The following is a 21,651-nucleotide window of genomic DNA, read 5'->3' as shown; positions in this document are numbered from 1 at the left end:
GAATATTTATGTGACGTGATATAATGGTGAAGTCTCCTGTAATGGAACCAGTTATGGCCCAGTCAAGTTTAATTCTTGTAGTTTTGCCTGAGAGTGCAGGTGATCGTTATCAGAGAGGTGATGAATCGCCACATCAGGGGAAGGGGTAATATGCAAGGAATGGGTTTTTAGCTCTGTCAGAGAGAACTCAGGGTTGTGTACTAACGAGGTAAGTGGGGAGGGTCTGGATGAAAGGTAAGGATTGGTCACGTTTGCCCTCTCCCATTGAATTAGGGTTTCCTTAGTGATAGGGTTATCTAAGTTCTTAGCTGTGGGTGTGGATCGAGGAGTCCAGCACAAGGAATGTAAGTGTAAATCTTTATGTAAGTGTTCCTCAAGCGAGATCCACCTCTTCTGAGTCTTATGGACCCTCCAGTCGAGTATTCGCTGGATGAAAATAGCAGATCTATAAAGCTCTAAGTTAGGGACCCCCGAGGCCGCCATGTATACGAGGGGTTAACATTATTCGCTTATTAATCCTTGAGTGACCACCTCTCCATATAAATGAACTAAATAGTTGTTGTAAATTCTTAAGGTAATGGGGAGGAAGTGGGACAGGGAGGGTTTGTAGCAGGTATAGAAGTCTAGGGAAGGCTGTCATTTTTATGGCATTAATTCTGCCAATCCATGATAAGCGTCTTGAGTGCCACGACGAGAGTTCCCTTTCTAGGGATAGCTTTAGGGGGGCATAGTTTAGATTAAAGATAGTCTCTAAATCCTCGGTGAGGTGGATACCTAGGTATCGTAAGGAGGGTTCTACACCTGCGGAAGGGGCAAAGTAGTTCAATTTGTTGAGCAAGAGTATGTGGTAATGAGACACCAATGTATTCTGATTTGGCCTGATTAATGAGGGAAATTGGTTAGTTTATTAAAAAGCGAAAGTTCCTCTAGAAGGATAGGGATCGATGTGTCGGGAGAAGTAAGGGAGAACAGCACATCGTCTGCAAAAAGGGATAATTTATAGGTCTCACCACCTATTGTTATGCCTTGATATCTGGGTTAAGTCTGATCTTAGTGGCAAATGTCTCTAAAAGGCACACAAACAAAAGTGGGGATAAGGGGCATCCCTGCCTAGTACCATTCGAAATCGGGAATGGCGAGGAAAGGATACCATTTAAGGAGATTCGAGCACTAGGGTTCTGGTATAGGGCAAAAATTCTATGAATCATGAGCTCTCCCAATCCCATGGTCTGTAAGGTAGATTTGAGGAAGGACCATCGGACCCGGTCAAAGGCCTTCTCCGCGTCGGTGGATAACCAGATCGCGGGAAGGCCTTGTTTTTTAGAATGCCATAAGAGGGTGGAGATTGCGGACCGTATTATCTTTAGCCTCCCTGAAGGGGATGAATCCCACCTGATCTTGATGAATTAAGGATGGGAGGTGTTGGTTCAATCTAGTTGCTATCATTTTGGCGTAAATTTTTTACATCTGCATTTAGCAGGGAGATCGGTCTGTAGTTGGGAATGGAATCGGGGGATTTATTAGGTTTAGGAATTACGGAGATATGAGCTAGAAGGGATTGGAAGAGAAAAATTTATTATTGTCGATATCGGTGAAATGAGCCAACAGGTAGGGGGGCAAGGGTATCTCTAAATTTGGAATAATATGAGTGGCCAAAGCCATCAGGGGCCTGGGGCCTTGCCCGGGGGGAAGGAGAGGATGGCGTTCTGTAGTTCTTTTAACGTGAAAGGTGATTCTAGGTCAGATTTCTGTTCTGTCGTCAGGGAGGGGAGATGTAAGGAGGTCAAGTAGTCAGTAATTTCTTCTGGGGAAGGGGGGGTGCCAGTGTTATCTAAGTTATAAAGGTCTTTGTAATATGAACGAAATTGGTTCGCGATATCAGAAGAGGTGGACCAAACCTTGCCTGTTTTGTCTTTTATGGACATAATGTAACCCCTCGAGGCTTTGTTGCGTAGTAGGCGAGCTAATAGTTTACCTTGTTTATTCCCCCCTTCGTAAAACCGTCTTCTGAGGAAAAGAGCTCTACGTTTGGCCTCCAAACCCAAAAGGAGGGTTAGCTGACCTTGTTTGTGTTTAATATGTTCGAGTAGGGAGGGGCTATTGGGGAATCTTTTGTGGGAGTCTTGTAGTTTTTCTAATTCTTCTAAAAGGTGTCTAAGTGCAAGGGTGTTTTGTTTATTTCTTTCAGCTTTGATCGCTATAAGCTCTCCTCTAAGTACACATTTGTGGGCTTCCCAAACATTGAGGGGAGAAACGTCTGGGGTGGTGTTAGAAATGAAATAGGATTCCAGAGACTTAGTAATTTGTATTTTAACTATAGGGTCAGATAGGAGTGATTCATCAAGCCTCCACAAACATTCCTGTCTTTGAGAGGTGGGCCAATTGAGGGAACAGGAGATCATGGCATGGTCTGACCACGTGATGGGCATAATATTAGTGGATTGGACCAGGGCTAGGCTAGTAACATCGATCATCAGGTAATCAATGCGGGAGTAGGATTGGTGGGGATATGAATAAAACGTATAATCTTTGACCATGGGATGATGTATTCTCCAAGCATCATGGACGTTTAGCTTGGAGATGTGAGACTTGATCGCTTTTAGAACCCTTCTGGGGGATCGCGGACGATCCCGAAGAACAGTCCAGGTTGGGGTCAAACGCTAAGTTGAAATCCCCTCCCAAAATTAAACTGCCCCTAGATAGTTCAGAGATGGTGTTACAAGATTGAAGGAAAAATTGGTGTGGCAGGAATTAGGAGCATATATATTGGCGATTAGTGACAACTTTTTGAAAAGTTTGCCAGTGATAACAATCAGTCTACCTTCTCTATCCTTGAAGATGTTAGTGATATGGAAGGGGATCTGTTTGCGGATTAGTATTCCCACGCCATTGTGTTTAGAAGTATTTGAGGATAAGAACACTTGGCCGAATTTCCTAAGGGACTGTAAGGGTTCTCTGCTTTCTTAAAATGAGTCTCCTGTATTAGGATGATATCACTTTTTTGTCTATGGTAGTCTCTCAAGGCTTGGGATCTTTTTTGAGGGGTGTTCAGTCCCTTAACATTATGGGACATTATTTTATAGATCTAAGGTGTGTGGCCATAGGAATTATTTGTGAGGTCATTTATATTTCTAAAGGTGTGGGATTGAGAGGAGGCAAAATACTTAGTCAGAAGGTGGGAGTATCTGCTAGTAATGTGGATTTGGGGTAAAAGGGCCTTGTGTTTATAATGAGTGGGGGGACACATCATTGTGGGTTGAATGTGGAGTTTTATGGTAGCTATAGTGTGAGTAAGTTTGAGGAGAAGCATGATGATAAGTGATTGACCAATGTTTGAGGTGGCTGGATAGGCTGGTACAGTAAGCATTAGAACATTCAATAACTTGCAATTTAACTATAAAGAACATGAATTCAACAAGTAGAATATGCAAAACAAACAAACATACAAAAGAATGAAAATTCTTCCAACAATAGGTGGTGTTATTAAGGTTTGTGAGTACACCATTCGGGGGGGAGGAATGATGTCGGATAACCCTAAATGGCATTCAAACATTAAATGACGAAAAATAAGGCATTGTTAGCAACTATAGAAATTAAACTAGAATGGACATATTGGAGTAGCAAAGTGATTAAGAACAAAAACCAAACAAGCAAAGAAGTCGTTCATACAATACCCCTGGAACAACCTATTATAGAGTCCTTCAGAAAGAAATGTTCCAGTAGAGAAAATGTCCAGAGACAAACCCACGCTTGTGCGCAGTAAGTGTGGATGGTAAGTAGAGGGCCTCAGGTTTCTGCAGCTGAAGATGTAGGGCCAGTCTTGTGTCGTTTAGGTTCTACCCTTGACCAACTCGGTCTTTGTTTCTCTGGAAGATCCATCCCTTGAGCAGTCCGGCTCAGGAGTTGGGACAATAATTTTCTCTGAGGGGGGGTCAAAAGATATGTTGAGTTTCCTGGATATATCCTCCAAGTCAGAGACGTTTTTGTAAATGATCTGTCCTCCATTGAATGAGATAATTAAGCTAAAAGGGAAGCCCCATCGATATTTAATACTTTTTTCCTGAAGAACTTTGGTGATGAAGCGAACCTCTCTTCTGCGCTGAATTGTCTGGGGACATAGGTCTTGATAGATCTGTAAATTGTGGTTATGGAAAAGGATTGTCCTCCTAGTTCTAGCGGCTTGCCAGATCTCCTCCTTGGTGGTAAACTTTAAAAATCTGATAATAACATCCCTGGGAGGTGCCGGGGGTCTTGCAGGAGGCCTGAGGGCCCTATGGATTCTCTCGATGTCATCATGTTGTATGGGAGGAGCTTGAGGAAGTAGGACATGAAAGAGCTCAGTGACATAGGCCCTAAGTTTGCTCTTGAGAAACATCCTCAGGTATTCCCCTAAGTCGCAAATTGTTCCTCCGCCCTCGATTTTCGAGGTCCTCAATTTTATCATTCAGATTTTGCAGCATAGAGTCTTGAATAGATATTTGTTGGGAATTCAAGCTAACCATGTTATTAAGGTGATCATGTCCCTCTTCTAAGAATTCCATCCTAGAACCAAGGTCATTAAGATCCTTCTTTAGGTCTTTGATTTCGTTTTTAATAAAATTCTTCAAGTCGGCAATATCCGATTTAGATGGGAGACCAGCAATCTGGGACTGAATAGACTGCAAGGGGTCTTGTGTGTTATTGGCAGCGGGGTTAACAGGAGTGGAATCTGTGGTCTGCATAATGGTCATGCCAGTAGTATCTTGTGGCTGGAAAAAGGATGATACTGAAGGGCCAAGCTGGTTTAATTTGCCTTGTTTTTCAGGTTTATTACCCTTCCTGCCTGCCATATTGGGAGTAAAGATGGCATGGATAGGAAGGGGAGTAAGAATGCCTGCTTAGATTATGAGATTGATAGTGGTTAGGGGAGACTAGGTGGCAGTAATTGTAACGGCCTTGAGGAGGCACGTGGCAGATTGGAAGGCAGTGGAGGCAGGCCGCGGGGCCTATGAGTAAGATTGTATCACTAGGCCTCAGTATCCCCGGGGGGAAATGCTGTGTTCTAGCCGGTTCTGTAAGATGTGAAATAGTCCGGTCTACCCCTGTGCCTCCCCGCTAGTCTTATTCGGGTTCAATGAGAGTAATTATAGTGTTATGCTTGCCTGAGCCTGTGACCGCAGTCTGCTGTGTCGTTGTGCTCACCCGATGCAGCCGTGATTTCTGATGCAGCTCCCTGTCACAGCTTTTCATCTGTTGCGTGTCAGCGATAGCGAGGACTCCGAACACTTTAGACAGGGTGGATGAGGTGTTGGTATATCGCGGGGATCCCACGAATCAGTCTGAGTCGATTGGGGTTTGAGGGGTCAGGGTATTACATCTGGCGGCAAGATGGCGGTAAGATGGCGGCCGCAGTCGTATAGCAAACAGCCTCAGGTTCCGCCAAAAATGACTTCAGCAAATTAATTATAGTCCATAAGTAGGGCCAGTTGATGCTAGGTTTTTGGTAAGAGTAGGAAAGTCCATATTTAGTATGAAATGCCATTTTAGATGCCAAATAGGGACCAACAGCTCCGGAGCTCAGTCACACAGCGTCCATGCTCCAGCACGGCGAAGCTCCGCCCCCCGGAAATGATTAGTATTTTAAGGCCAAATCCAAATTTTTCTTGTGTAGATCTTAGAAATTACCAATTGGTACGGTCAAAGACTTTTTCCGCGTTGGTAGCAATTAGAGTTGATTTAATATTTTGAAGTGTCACATAAGACAGTGTTTAGGGCTCTAATAGTGTTATCTCTTGCTTCCCAACACAGAACAAAGCCTACTTGGTCAGTGTGAATTATGTCGTTGAGAACTGTGTTGATGCGTTTTGCTAGCATCTTTCCTAATATTTTTATATCAGTGTTTAGAAGGGAGAAAGGTTGGTTTGATTTTATTATAACAAATATGTGAGATTCTAACATACTTGGAGAAATGGATTATCCTTCATCTAATGAATGAAATAAGGAGAGAAGATGTGGTGCTAAGATGTCTTTAAATGTTTTGTAGTAAGAGACCGTCAAGACCGGGGCTTTTTCCTGTGGGAATATCTTTGAAAGCTGATTTAATTTCCAAGAGGCAAATTAAATAATCTAGAGATTTAGCTTGGGAAGTCAGAAATATGTTAATGTTAGCATTTTATAATATATTGCCTCGTCTGCTCTATGTGGTCTAAGGAATAATCTGTTTGTTGTTGTAAAACTGTTGATAAAAATTACTAAGAGAGTTGGCTATACGTTTACTATCATAAGTATAAGAATCAGCTGTAGTTTTTGTATGTATAGATTTGCAGTTCTTTTTTTCAGTGCTCTTGCTAATTTCAAACCAGCTGTATTGCATTCATAAAAATATGTTTTTTTAATATATAGTGCCTTCCTCTGTGCCTCTTTGTTCAGTTCTTTTTTGATTAGCAAGAGGAAGGCAAATAAATTTGGGTCATTTGGGGAATTTTTATTTTTTAGTTCTAAATCTGACAGCTGGAAAGTTAAGGAGCGGATTGTAATTTCATGTTCCTTTTTTTTAAGGCATTCAACAGTCATAACTGCTTTATGAGCCTCCAAATGGGTGAGAGGGGTCATACTGGGATGAACATTGTGTTGAAAATATTCTTGCATAGTTCTAGTTAGAATATGTAACTGTCAGGTGATGTCCTAATATCGATTCATCAAGTCTCTATATGAATGGAGTTAATGAGGTGTATGTCCAGTCCATTGACAGTGAGACAGTGAGAAGTTAAACTATTAATAAATAGTCAATAGGAGTGTACTGGGACCATGGGTTAGAATAAAAGTTATCATTTTGTTGTGTTAGTTATTGAAGATTCTATGATTGGGTCTAAAGTAACATTTAAACCTCCTCCAACAATAAGGGTACTGTCACACAGGGTTTAATATAGGTTTTGTTAGCAGTGGTTGTTAATTTGGAATCACTGATCAGACTCCCCCTGAGGAATACTGCAATTGATTTAAATGTAAGCAAGTGAGCAGCTGAATATGCAGGCTCAGATTAGAGGACAATTCAGCAAGCAATTAAAGCAGTTGAATATGTTAGACAAACAGCCTAGTTTGTATAGGCAGTTCTTAAACATAGGGAGAATGCAGTAGGTGTTGGAGCAAGCAGTTAATTGAAGCATAGTAAACAGGCAGTCAGTATTCAGGTAGTAATTTGTGGTAGAACAGCATTTCATAAGGCTTGGTTATTGGGCAAGCAATTAAGCAGTTGCATGTGTTGAAACAACAGATAGCTTTAGTTTGTATAGGCAGTTCATAAACATAGCATCAATGCAGCAGGTGCTGAAGGAAGCAGATAGTTTACACAACACTAAAACAGGCAGTCAGTTTCAAGAAGCTGTTTGAGGCAGAACAGCATTTGATATGGTTTGGTTATACAGATGATAAAACAATGTCTTAACTGCTAGAAAAAAAGGTAACAGTACTTAGCTTCTTAGAGGGCAGTGCAGATGAGTTTAGTGGTTGTTATGCTGAGCTTCCAGGACAGCAGGGAAGTAGAAAGGGCTGCAGGTAAAGACTTTTGTAGTAGCAAACAAGGTGTGGCTCCAGTAACTAAGGCACAACAGGAAACTCTGCAGTAGAAGATACATAAGCAGAGTGTCAGGGGAAGTTACAGCTTAAATAGGGTGAAGTAGGAGGGCCAAACTTAAAGGGGCTGCAGGATCATTATAGGACCCCCCAAGTAAGGCAGACCTTAGGGCTGCATGGGTTTGAAAGGGTAACAGTTGTGGAAGTCAAAATGAAGACGAGGGGCTTTAAGGTCAGAGAGGGGTATCCAGGAGTCCTCAGAGTAGTCATAGCTCTTCCATCTGACTAAGTATTGAAGCCACCCCCTGCGAATTCTAGAATCCAGTATGCATTTAACTTCATATTCGAGATCACCATCAACAACGGTGGGAGCTGGAGGAGGAAGAGACGGGTTAGGGAATGTCTTCTGCAGGTATGGTTTCAGGAGGGAAACATGGAAGGTGGGATAAATACGGAGATGTGTAGGCAATGTCAAGCGATACAGCAATTAGGTTTATCACTGTGGCAATTGGAAAAGGCCCAATAAACAAGCTACTAAGTTCTTTGATGGAGTTTCAAGTTTCATATTTTTGGTCGAAAGACAAACTTTATCACCAACTTTGTATGCTGGCGGATGGCGTCTATGTAGATCAAAGTAATGTTTTTGTTTCAATTGCGCTTGCTTTGATATTGTTGCGTATAGTTTCAAATCCTGATTTGATAGAATCTAGAGTTTCAGTTACAGTTGGATTGTTGCTGCTATCAGGTTTTAAATAATGGAAGGTTGGGTGGTTAACCATAATTGGCAAAAAAAAGGGGATGAGTTTAGTAGTGGAACTGAGGTGTTATTGAAAGCAAATTCTGCCAAGGGTAGGACTGTAGACCAGTCATCTTGTAGGTGAGAACAATAACAATGCAGAAAACTGCTCCAACCACTGGTAAGCCCTTTCTGATAATCATTTGATTGGGGGTGGTAAGCACTGGTGAAGTTGTTCTGGATAGAGAGGAGTCTACATAGCTCTCTCCAGAACTTGGAGGGTAAATTGACCACCTCTGTCAGAGGTAATGGAGCTAGGCAACCTGTGGACGCACTACATTTTGTATGAAGATATGTGCAGTTTTGAGGGCAGTTGGAAGTTCAATTAATGGAACGAAATGTACCATTTTAGTGAATTGGTCAATGACCACTAGGATGGTGGTGTATTCTGATGAAGGGGGTAAATTGACAACAAAATCCATTGGGATTGAGTTCCAAGGTTTAACTGGCTAGTCAAAGACATAAGGAGTCCATATGGAGGCACTGACCCTCGTTTAGAAGTTGAACAAACTGTAACAAGTTCTGATGTAGTCATAGGTTGTTTTGTGCATATTTGGCCACCAAAAATCTCTTTTAAACAGTTCCATCATTTTGTAGTGTCCAGGGTGTCCTGACAATGGGTTATCATGTGTGTTTAGTAGGATTTCATGGCGGAGATCAGGAGGGATGTATACTTTATCATTCTTGTAGAGTAGCTGATCAGAGTGTGTGGGTGGATGGTAAAGAGGGATCATTGCTTAATGCTTGTTTTAGTCTTGAAGGTAAGTCAGCTAATAGGCCAATAATCCGGTCTGTGGGTATTATGGTAGTAGTGGTGGAGCAATGTAGCCTGGCGAACATCCTGAAGAGAGAGTCAGCCTTACCATTAGCAGAACCAGGTAAATAAGTTATTAGGTAATTGAACCTATCAAAAAAAGACTCCATCTAACTTGTCTAGATGATAAAGTCCTAGTGATTTGAGATACTCCAGGTTGCGGTGATCGGTATAGATTAGTATAGGCAGCCGAGTTCCTTCAAGTAGGTGTATCTAGTTCTCTAGGGTGACTTTAATGGCAAGAAGTTCCTTCTCAGCAATTGGATAGTTTGTATCAGCTGATGTGAGAGTCTTGAGTGTAGGCAACGGGATGTAGTGGAGTACTGAGAGATAACCATTGGGAAAGTATTGCATCAATAGCGTACTCTGAAGCATCCACCCTCTAATGTATACCTGTAGAGCAGGATCTGGTATTTTAAGAATAGGTTCAGAACGTGAAGGCTTTTTGAGTTTATCAAAAGCGAGTTGAGCTTCAGGATCCCATTTAAATCATGTAGTGACACCAGTGAGCCTAGTTAATGGTTTAACTATGAGAGAGTAGTTTTTTTATGAACTTTCTGTAGAAGTTCGAAAATCCAAGAAAGTGTTGCAGTGACTTCTTATCAGCAGGAGTAGGCACTTACGTATGGAATTAACCTTTTCATCCTCCATTCAGATTTCTCCGGGGGTGAGCTTGTATGCAAGAAAACTGATGTTGACAAAATGGAATATACATTTTTCTAACTTTGCATAGAGATGATGGCTTTTGTAGCCTAGCAAGGATGTTTAATATGTTCTTCTTCTGTGGATGAGTAGATGAGGATGTCATCTAAATAGATGACATTGACAACACATATGTCAAGTAGGTCATGGAAGACATCATTCACAAAAAACTGAAATGTGCTGGGGACATTACATAGGCCAAAAGGCATCACCAAATATTCATAAAGGCCATATCTGGTGCGAAAGACTGTTTTCCATTCATCTGCAGTTTTGATGCGCACTAGGTTGAAAGCACCCCTCAGATCGAGTTTCGTGAAAATGTTGGCCTTCTGTAATCTTTCCACTAGATCAGGGATGAGTGGAAGGGGATATCTATTTTTATAATTATTTTGTTCAGTTGCCTATAATCAATGATAGGGCAAGGGAACCATCTTTATTACGGACAAAAAACATTCCAGCTCCAGCTGGTGAAGTTGATGGTCTTATGAAGCCCCTTGCGAAGATTTTCATCAATATAGATTCTGAGCTGGGCGAGTTCCAGTTCAGATAAGGAGTATACATGCCCATAGGGTACAGTAGAACCAGGTAGAAGGACGATAGGGCAATCATAAGGGCGGTGAGGAGGAAGACGCTCAGCATCCTTTTTTTTTTTTTTTTTAAATAATTTTTATTGGGATTCAAAATTAAAGCAAGCAAACATTACAAAGCCATAAAGTCTGTAAACAAAAAAAAATGTTTTCAGGTAAATTACTTGAATAATCCAAACACATTTGACAAAATACATGTATATGGCCACATTGACAATGTAATTGACATAGAGCTTGCTACACAAACTATTATACCCTCAATTAGCAGCTGAGGCCACTCTTGACCTCCTAGTTCTAATGGAAACGTAATAATACAGAGGGCAGCTATAAACAATATGAGACCACTTTTGGATCTCAAATAGTTGTTCCCATTTTTTCTTTTTTATATTCAACTCAGTTATATAAAACAAAATCCACTATACCCTCAGACTGAACCATGAGGTCTCTCTTGGCCTCTCAATGTTATAGGGAATACGTATAGCTAAAGAGGGTTATTAGAAACTGTAAGAAACCACCCTTGGGGACTCAATCTGTGAATCTTATAGATAAACAGGTAGCTAGGCTACTAAGACTTGTTTATAATGATGGGAATTAAATATGGGGTGGGGTCCCCTAATATAAATGGCTAGTTCCAAGAAATAAACTGGGTCTACAAGCCTTTCTAATAATAATCTCATAATACATAAAAAGGGGAGTACAATACTGAGTACTTATGTGTGAGGTCAACAAGTGAATAAAAGTACACTATAAATAGAAGTAGGAGTTATATGTACTGCTGATAGAAGACAGCACTTATGAAAGAGATCAACATATTAATATAGTAAACTATGGCCTAGATTTAGAGTTCGGCGGTAAAAAGGGGCTGTTAACGCTCCGCGGGTTTTTTCTGGCCGCACCATAAATTTAACTCTGGTTTCGAGAGTTCAAACAAATGCTGCGTTAGGCTCCAAAAAAGGAGCCGCTAGAGCATATTTACCGCAAATGCAACTCTCGATACCAGAGTTGCTTACGGACGCGGCCGGCCTCAAAAACGTCGCTCGTGCACGATTCTCCATAGGAAACAATGGGGCTGTTTGAGCTGAAAAAAAACCTACACCTGCAAAAAAGCAGCGTTCAGCCTCACTAACGCAGCCCCATTGTTTCCTATGGGGAAACACTTCCTACGTCTGCACCTAACAACTCTAACATGTACCCCCCGAGTCTAAACACCCCTAACCTTACACTTATTAACCCCTAATCCTGCCGCCCCCGCTATCGCTGACCCCTGCCATTACACTTTTAACCCCTAATCTGCCGCTCCGTAAACCGCCGCCACCTACGTTATCCCTATGTACCCCTAATCTGCTGCCCTAACATCGCCGACCCCTATGTTATATTTATTAACCCCTAATCTGCCCCCCACAACGTCGCCGACACCTACCTACACTTATTAACCCCTAATCTGCCGAGCGGACCTGAGCGCTACTATAATAAATGTATTAACCCCTAATCCGCCTCACTAACCCTATCATAAATAGTATTAACCCCTAATCTGCCCTCCCTAACATCGCCGACACCTACCTTCAATTATTAACCCCTAATCTGCCGACCGGCAGCTCAACGCTATTCTAATAAATGTATTAACCCCTAAAGCTAAGTCTAACCCTAACACTAACACCCCCCTAAGTTAAATATAATTTTTATCTAACGAAATAATTAACTCTTATTAAATAAATGATTCCTATTTAAAGCTAAATACTTACCTGTAAAATAAATCCTAATATAGCTACAATATAAATTACATTTATATTATAGCTATTTTAGGATTAATATTTATTTTACAGGCAACTTTGTAATTATTTTAACCAGGTACAATAGCTATTAAATAGTTAAGAACTATTTAATAGTTACCTAGTTAAAATAATTAAAAATTTACCTGTAAAATAAATCCTAACCTAAGATATATTAAACCTAACACTACCCTATCAATAAAATAATTAAATAAACTACCTACAATTACCTACAATTAACCTAACACTACACTATCAATAAATTAATTAAACACAATTGCTACAAATAAATACAATTAAATAAACTATCTAAAGTACAAAAAATAAAAAAGAACTAAGTTACAGAAAATAAAAAAATATTTACAAACATAAGAAAAATATTACAACAATTTTAAACTAATTACACCTACTCTAAGCCCCCTAATAAAATAACAAAGACCCCCAAAATAAAAAATTCCCTACCCTATTCTAAAATACAAAAATTACAAGCTCTTTTACCTTACCAGCCCTGAACAGGGCCCTTTGCGGGGCATGCCCCAAGAATTGCAGCTCTTTTGCCTGTAAAAAAAAAACATACAATACCCCCCCCCAACATTACAACCCACCACCCACATACCCCTAATCTAACCCAAACCCCCTTAAATAACCTAACACTAATCCCCTGAAGATCTTCCTACCTTGTCTTCACCATCCAGGTATCACCGATCCGTCCTGGCTCCAAGATCTTCATCCAACCCAAGCGGGGGTTGGCGATCCATAATCCGGTGCCTCCAAAGTCTTCCTCTATCCGGCAAGAAGAGGACATCCGGACCGGCAAACATCTTCTCCAAGCGGCATATTCTATGTTCTTCCATCCGATGACGACCGGCTCCATCTTGAAGACCTCCAGCGCGGATCCATCCTCTTCTTTCCGACGACTAGACGACGAATGACGGTTCCTTTAAGGGACGTCATCCAAGATGGCGTCCCTCGAATTCCGATTGGCTGATAGGATTCTATCAGCCAATCGGAATTAAAGGTAGGAATTTTCTGATTGGCTGATGGAATCAGCCAATCAGAAATCAAGTTCCAATCCGATTGGCTGATCCAATCAGCCATACAGATTGAGCTCGCATTCTATTGGCTGTTCTGATCAGCCAATAGAATGCGAGCTCAATCTGATTGGCTGATTGGATCAGCCAATCGGATTGAACTTGATTCTGATTGGCTGATTCCATCAGCCAATCAGAATATTCCTACCTTAATTCCGATTGGCTGATAGAATCCTATCAGCCAATCGGAATTCGAGGGACGCCATCTTGGATGACGTCCCTTAAAGGGAAACGTCATTCGTCCGTCTAGTCGTCGGAAGAAGAGGATGGATCCGCGCTGGAGGTCTTCAAGATGGAGCCGGTCGTCATCGGATGGAAGAACATAGAAGATGCCGCTTGGAGAAGATGTTTGCCGGTCCGGATGTCCTCTTCTTGCCGGATAGGAGGAAGACTTTGGAGCCTCTTCTGGACCGGATTATGGATCGCCAACCCCCGCTTGGGTTGGATGAAGATCTTGGAGCCAGGACGGATCGGTGATACCTGGATGGTAAAGACAAGGTAGGAAGATCTTCAGGGGATTTGTGTTAGGTTTATTTAAGGGGGTTTGGGTTAGATTAGGGGTATCTGGGTGGTGGGTTGTAATGTTGGGGGGGGGGTATTGTATGTTTTTTTTACAGGCAAAAGAGCTGCAATTCTTGGGGCATGCCCGCAAAGGGCCCTGTTCAGGGGCTGGGTAAGGTAAAAGAGCTTGTAATTTTTGTATTTTAGAATAGGGTAGGGAATTTTTTATTTTGGGGGTCTTTGTTATTTTATTAGGGGGCTTAGAGTAGGTGTAATTAGTTTAAAATTGTTGTAATATTTTTCTTATGTTTGTAAATATTTTTTTATTTTCTGTAACTTAGTTCTTTTTTATTTTTTGTACTTTAGATAGTTTATTTAATTGTATTTATTTGTAGCAATTGTGTTTAATTAATTTATTGATAGTGTAGTGTTAGGTTAATTGTAGGTAATTGTAGGTAGTTTATTTAATTATTTTATTGATAGGGTAGTGTTAGGTTTAATTATATCTTAGGTTAGGATTTATTTTACAGGTAAATTTTTAATTATTTTAACTAGGTAACTATTAAATAGTTCTTAACTATTTAATAGCTATTGTACCTGGTTAAAATAATTACAAAGTTGCCTGTAAAATAAATATTAATCCTAAAATAGCTATAATATAAATGTAATTTATATTGTAGCTATATTAGGATTTATTTTACAGGTAAGTATTTAGCTTTAAATAGGAATCATTTATTTAATAAGAGTTAATTTATTTCGTTAGATAAAAATTATATTTAACTTAGGGGGGTGTTAGTGTTAGGGTTAGACTTAGCTTTAGGGGTTAATACATTTATTAGAATAGCGGTGAGCTCCGGTCGGCAGATTAGGGGTTAATAATTGAAGGTAGGTGTCGGCGATGTTTAGGGAGGGCAGATTAGGGGTTAATACTATTTATGATAGGGTTAGTGAGGCGGATTAGGGGTTAATAAATATAACATAGGGGTCGGCGATGTTAGGGGCAGCAGATTAGGGGTACATAGGGATAACGTAGGTGGCGGCGATTTTAGGGAGGGCAGATTAGGGGTTAATTATTTTAAGTAGCTTGCGGCGACGTTGTGGGGGCAAGTTAGGGGTTATAAATATAATATAGGGTCGGCGGGGTTAGGGGCAGCAGATTAGGGGTACATAAGTATAATTAGGTGGCGGTCGGCAGATTAGGGGTTAAAAATTTTAAATCGAGTGGCGGCGATGTGGGGGGACCTCGGTTTTAGGGGTACATAGGTAGTTTATGGGTGTTAGTGTACTTTAGGGTACAGTAGTTAAGAGCTTTATAAACCGGCGTTAGCCAGAAAGCTCTTAACTCCTGCTTTTTTCAGGCGGCTGGAATCTTGTCGTTAGAGCTCTAACGCTCACTGCAGAAACAACTCTAAATACCAGCGTTAGAAAGATCCCATTGAAAAGATAGGCTACGCAAATGGCGTAGGGGGATCTGCGGTATGGAAAAGTCGCGGCTGAAAAGTGAGCGTTAGACCCTTTAAATCACTGACTCCAAATACCAGCGGGCGCCCAAAACCAGCGTTAGGAGCCTCTAACGCTGGTTTTGACGGCTACCGCCGAACTCTAAATCTAGGCCTATGTATGGTATCATGTCACAATAAATCAGTATTGATAGGTGTAACTTAATCCTGTCATAGAAGCATGGGCCCTATGCAACACCACAGGAAACTGGATAACATAATCTAGTAAACTCCCAACCCTTTCAATAGATCCTCATCTGAAGAAGTACTAAAACTCTCTGTAGGGCTTTGAGTAACATAATATAAGTATGAATACTGTATACTATAGAGATATAAAAGATCTATAAATCTAACTGTACCCTATAACTAGTAATCAAGCTATACTTCAAACTAAGGATAGAAAGACATAGGGGCTAGCATAGTTCCTATTTGTTAAATACCATGTGGAAATAACCTAGGGATCATAAAAGATTTATAAAGGTTAAACAACCTTGGGCAATCTATGCTATATTAGCTCCGTCTGGACCGAGGCTCAATCAAGAAACTATTTAGCTGATCAATTCTATAAGCTAGTCAGTTTAAACAGAATGTATAACCTCTTCTTCCCTCAGCATACGTTATTTCTATAAACTGAATGTAAGTGCTGGATCTGAGCATAGAGATACGAAACCCCAGGTTTAACCTACTTATTAAAACATACACTTACAGCTTCATAAACCGTTAATATAATCAGGCTAGGGTAAATAGGGATAGGCAGCATAAGACAGTAAAAGTACCCAATTTAGCATAGGTATGGCCAACTTAAACAGTCCCCTTGTTCAAAGCAATAGATACTGTAGTGGGAAATCATAATCATAAGTGTATACTTGCACCAAACAGTTAATATTCCGCTGAGCAAAATAACAAAGCATGAACTAGGTATAAATGAAGATTTGTACGTTCACTGCTCCACAGAAAATAGTTGTCTTAAGATGTAACAGTCAACCCACTCCGGTTTTTAGGGGGTAGATAAAGACTAGATACACAACCCAGTGTTTCCAACAAAGGCTCTCAGCTGATACTGATCTATTGCCCGAGGCTCGCAAACACACCCGCCAAAATGCAAAAGTCAGAGACCATCGGCAAGAGTTCTTTGCGAAACTGCAAGACAGTCTGAGTAGCAATCCCAGCCTGGTTTATTGCAGGGGGTCACGACTCGTCGGCCGTGGGGTTTCACGCCAAGGTCGCCTTCTCAGCACTCGACCCACGGACTCGCTGAAAATCAGTAAACCCGTTTGCGCTAGTAAAGGATCAGCTGTCCCCGTGGTAATTTTAACTTAGATAGGGCCTCAACCTGAGACTCAGCGATCTCTAGGTGTCGTATCCAGCTGCGGCTCAAAGCTGGATGTCTCAGTCTTCACCCGACACATCAGGGTAGATTCAACAGCCGGGGATCAGAGACATCTGTTTCAGTACTGTTATAGGGTGTTTCCTCCATGTAGCCAAGTTCGTTGGTGTCGCGGAATAAGACACCTAGTCGGTCTAGACCCGGGGTAGGACTATTAAAGGCATCCGCCATAAACTAGAGACAGTTCCTTCTTGATTACCTGGAAATGGGTGTTGAGCACCTCCAGGACTGATGATTCCCATTCTTGTAGCGAATCAGCCATTTAGGCTCAGTATAGATTCCTCCGTAATTCTTCTTGTACTCCCCTCCGTACAGTACCATGAACTAGAATATCCCCAAGGTGAGGTCCAATAACAGCAGTTAAATTACTCAGAGTAATTCTGATTATTGAATTCCAGAATAAAATGAAACGTCAGCACATATGGCCGAAATATCTGACAGGGCAGATTAGCGGGGTAGAAGAGGAGGTATAGGCCACTTCCAGGCCTCTGCTGCGTACCTTCTCTATTCAGGTCTGTGTTTTCCTCTTAGTAGATACAAAGCACATGAATCTGTTCAAAAATTAGTACTTGTCCCAGATTTTCTGAAATGACTAGATTTCAACAGGCATAGGAGAGAAAACCAGCAGCTTTATCATCTCCCATGTACAGACATATCTTAAACAGCAGCCATCTTGGTCGGTGGTTGGAAACGCCCGCTCTCAGCATCCTTTTTACTGAAGACATCATAAAAATCGAATTTGAGGTAGAAGGAAATATGTTCAGTATGACCACAGGTCGTGCACATCTGTATAGATATCGTGTTATGGGTAATAGGACCATTAGGGATAGGGGAACCATCAAATATTTTAACAGACACAGGGCTAGACCTCTGAATAGTAGGAATGTTATTAAGTTTTAACACAGTTGAATCAATGAAGTTAGCACAAGCTCCTGAGTCAATAATTGCTTGCAGATGAAGGAGATTCTGATCCCACTGCAAAGACACAGAAAATGTACAGTAAGAAGAATTTTGAAGACATGTGGATAGGCAGGAACCTGAGTGGAGACTCTTACTGGTTACTTTTTCTGAGAAGTGGGCAAGTGTGAACATCATGTACTTTTGAAGCACAGTACAAGCAAAGGTTTTTAACCCTTTTTCTACATTTCTCCTCCGAGGATCAGAGGGCCACGGACAACATCTAACTCCATAGGCTCAGGTTGGATCTGATGTGGCCTTGGATCCTGGTGGTAGCTTTCTTGAAGGAGTGCTCAGAGTGAATGTGTTCAGCTCTTCTTTCCCTGATTCTTCTGTCAAGGACTGTAGCCATTTTGATGAGCTCATCAAGAGTGGGTGTAACTCCGTTCTAGTGAGGGTCATCCTTAAGGTTCTCAGACAGATTGAGTCTGAACTGATTCCTCAGACTAATATCATTCCACTTGGAGTCCTGCGCCCATTTTTTTTAAATCTATAACATAATCTTCAACTGTTCTTTTCCCTTGTTTAACTGTCCTAAGGGCAGTTTCAGCAGTTTATTTGACTATCCACATCCTAGGTATAATTATGTAATTGCTGAAAAGAACAGCTTCCAGGGAGTTTAGATTTGTTTCTTGGTTTTCAATAAAAGCATTAGCCCAGGTCCTTGCTTCCCCATGTAAATATGATATAACTGTACAAACTTTAATATGCTCAGAGTGGTAGTTTTTGGCTTCATCATGAAGAGTAGGTTACATGCAATTTTAAAATCTTTAAATTGGGATCGGTCTCTATAGAATTTTTTCTGGGGGACTAATTTGGGGTTCAGTTACAATATGTAGCAGAGGGTCAAAGCGCTTAGGGTTGCCTTTACATTTTAAATTTCATGTTGTAGGTCATGGAGGCCTTGGGTCAGTAAATCAACCCTTTGCGTCAAATTCATCATATGGTTGACCATTTCAGTAGTTCCATAGTGATTGGAAAAGGTAATAAAACAAAACAATACAAAGAAAAAAAACTTTATTATTAAAAGTTATTGAAGATTCTATGATTGGGTCTAAAGTAACATTTAAACCTCCAACAATAAGGGTACTGTCACACAGGGTTAATATAGGTTTTGTTAGCAGTAGTTGTTAATGTGGAATTACTGGTCAGACTCCCACGAGGAATACTGCAATTGATTTAAATGTAAGCAAGTGAGCAGCTGAATATGCAGGCTCAGATTAGAGGACAATTCAGCAAGCAATTAAAGCAGTTGATATGTTAGACAAACAGCCTTAGTTTGTATAGGAAGTTCTTATACATAGGGAGAATGCAGTAGGTGTTGGAACAAGCAGTTAACTGAAGCAAGTAAACAGGCAGTCAGTATTTCAGGTAGCAGTTTGTGGTAGAACTGCAGTTGCATATGTTGAAACAATAGACAGCTTAGTTTGTATAGGCAGTTCATAAACATAGCATCAATGCAGCAGGTGCAAAAAGAAAGCAGATAGTTTACACAACACTACAACAGGCAGTCCGTTTTTAGAAAGCAGTTTGAGGCAGGAACAGACATTTGATATGGTTTGGTTATGCAGATGATAAAGCAATGTCTTAACTGCTAGAAAAAAGGTAACAGTACTTAGCTTCTTAGAGGCAGTGCAGATAAGTTAGTGGTTGTTATGCTGAGCTTCCAGGACAGCAGGGAAGTAGAAAGGCTGCAGGTAAAGACTTAGTAGTAGCAAACAAGGTGTGGCTCCAGTAACTTAAGGCACAACAGGAAACTCTGCAGTAGAAGATACATAAGTGGAGTGTCAGGAAAATTCCTTAGTGCTGGCTACAGAGATAGGTGTTTACAATGACAAGGATTTGAGAAAAGATATGAAAACATAAACAGCACCAAACAAATCTAGTACAAGAGGAAGAGCGCCCTGCTCTAGAGAGCTTAAAGTGAAGGTAAAAGTTCGCATATTTACTACTATTCAAATGTAACTGGACTAAAAAATAATGTGAGTTTAATTCATCGATTTTGTTAAATTTAGATATTTACCGTTTTTAATCCGACATTTAAAACTATTTTCTCCGTGTTCTGTAATCTGCCCGTATTTTTTTTTTTTTTCTGCAGCAAGGTCACGTTTTTCTATTAGCCAATGATCTGTCTGGCCTTTAGGCGGTCGTCATTTGACGTCACCGCATAACTATTGGATCTGCGCATGCGTTAGATACACTTCCTGGATCTTATAATCCGTGCTCGTTCAAGATTTGCTCATGCGCAAATCTCCTTCACTCAATCAACTCTGCCGAACGCACTGGGATTAACGCATGCACTTCAGAATGTTAAAGTTTTTAGTCGCGCAGGCGCAAATTGAGGTTGAGCCGTATTGTGCGCATGCGCAAGATTGACTAACATCGAGAACGCGCATTTTACCATACGTATAGAGCGGGTGTCAACGCTCTATACGTAATAGACCAAGAAAGCAGGAAACAACTTGAAGGCGGAGCTTATATCGGCCGGACACGGGACAGATAAAGTATAGATTTTATATGATATGTAAAGAAATATTACATAAAAACTTAGCGATCATGCTATATTTTGAATAATTAACACTATACTACTTTCATTTCACGGAAACTTTACCTTCACTTTAAAGTCTACAGGTTGAGGGTGCAGAGACATAAGGTTTGGAGTAGCTTGTCACATGGATTGTAATTGGCAGCAGTGAGTCAAGGCAGTTCACAAATTATTTTGGTTAGGATGAAAAACAGAGAAGAGATGGTAAGCCTCTCTGAATAGGTGCCATTGTCAGGGATCATCTTAAGCTATACAAGGTTGGAGACAATCTTATGGAGCAGGGTAGAGAGTTCCAGAGGACAGGAGCAGCACATGAGGAGTCTTGGAGATGGGAATGAGATTTAGAGATAATATGAGTGGAGAGACTTAAGTAAGAGGTTGATCGAAGAAGGAGTGAGGCTGTTGAGTGCTTTGTAAGTTATGGTTAATACTTTAAATTGTATTCTGGAGTGTATGGGGGAGCCAATGTAGAGACTGGCAGAGTAGACCAGCTGATGTACATTGGCAACTTAGGTGGATGAGTCTAGCTGATGCATTAATATTAGAATGGAGGGAGGAGAGGCGTGACAAAATGAGGGAATTATTTAATATTTTTGTAGTTTTTTTTAGTAAGGAAAAGACGAATTCTGGAATGTTGCGTAGGTGTGCACAGCAGGATTTGGTAAGCGCTTGTATATGTGGGGTGAATGTGAGTTCAGAGTCAAGAGTCAGAATCCTGCCTCAGCTCTACTGTAAAGGAAAAGATTGTACAGCAAAATGCGGATGCCAATCGTGGATTATGGGGATGTAGTATAGTGCACCTGCACCGCAAACTCACCTTAATAAACTTAATACATTGTATAACTCGTTCTGTTCTGCCGCTTTGTGCTACAATGTGACTACAGGACCCACCATTGTGACATGCTAAAAGAACTAAACTGTGTGTCGCTGGAATCCAGATGCACCCTCCATCTTTTCCTGCCTTGTGTTTAAAAGCTTTTCTGGGAAGCTCCCACCCTACCTGAGCAGAATGCTCTCATCGGTTATTCCCACCTCCTATAACCTCCGATCCAGTACCAGCACATTATTTAGCTTGCCTCAATACAATACATATTTTGAAGTTATCAGCAATTAGGGCATATACATTGACAACGGTTTATGGTCTATTACATAATAGCCACACTAGAATCAGTATTCTCTTGTCTGTTATCTTATTTAAGGGTTTAAACTGAGTAGTATATGGTAATGACAGGTGAAGAGGTAATTACCTCCTATTTACAAAATCTATTGAAAAATATCTTTCTTGCCTAACACCTCTTTTATTTCAGTCCACCTACCTGAACCCTTTCTGTTATTGTTCTCTTTTTATGCTGCTTTAGTTGAATGACACCTACTTTTCCTTTCCTCTTTAGTACTCATCTCAGGAACTAAGTTGGTGCTTTTTCTGATCATGTGATCAGAGGGGCCAGGACT

The sequence above is a fragment of the Bombina bombina genome, chromosome 1 (genome assembly GCF_027579735.1).
Source record: "Bombina bombina isolate aBomBom1 chromosome 1, aBomBom1.pri, whole genome shotgun sequence".
Taxonomy (NCBI): domain Eukaryota; kingdom Metazoa; phylum Chordata; class Amphibia; order Anura; family Bombinatoridae; genus Bombina; species Bombina bombina.
Note: the sequence above shows the minus strand (reverse complement) of the source record.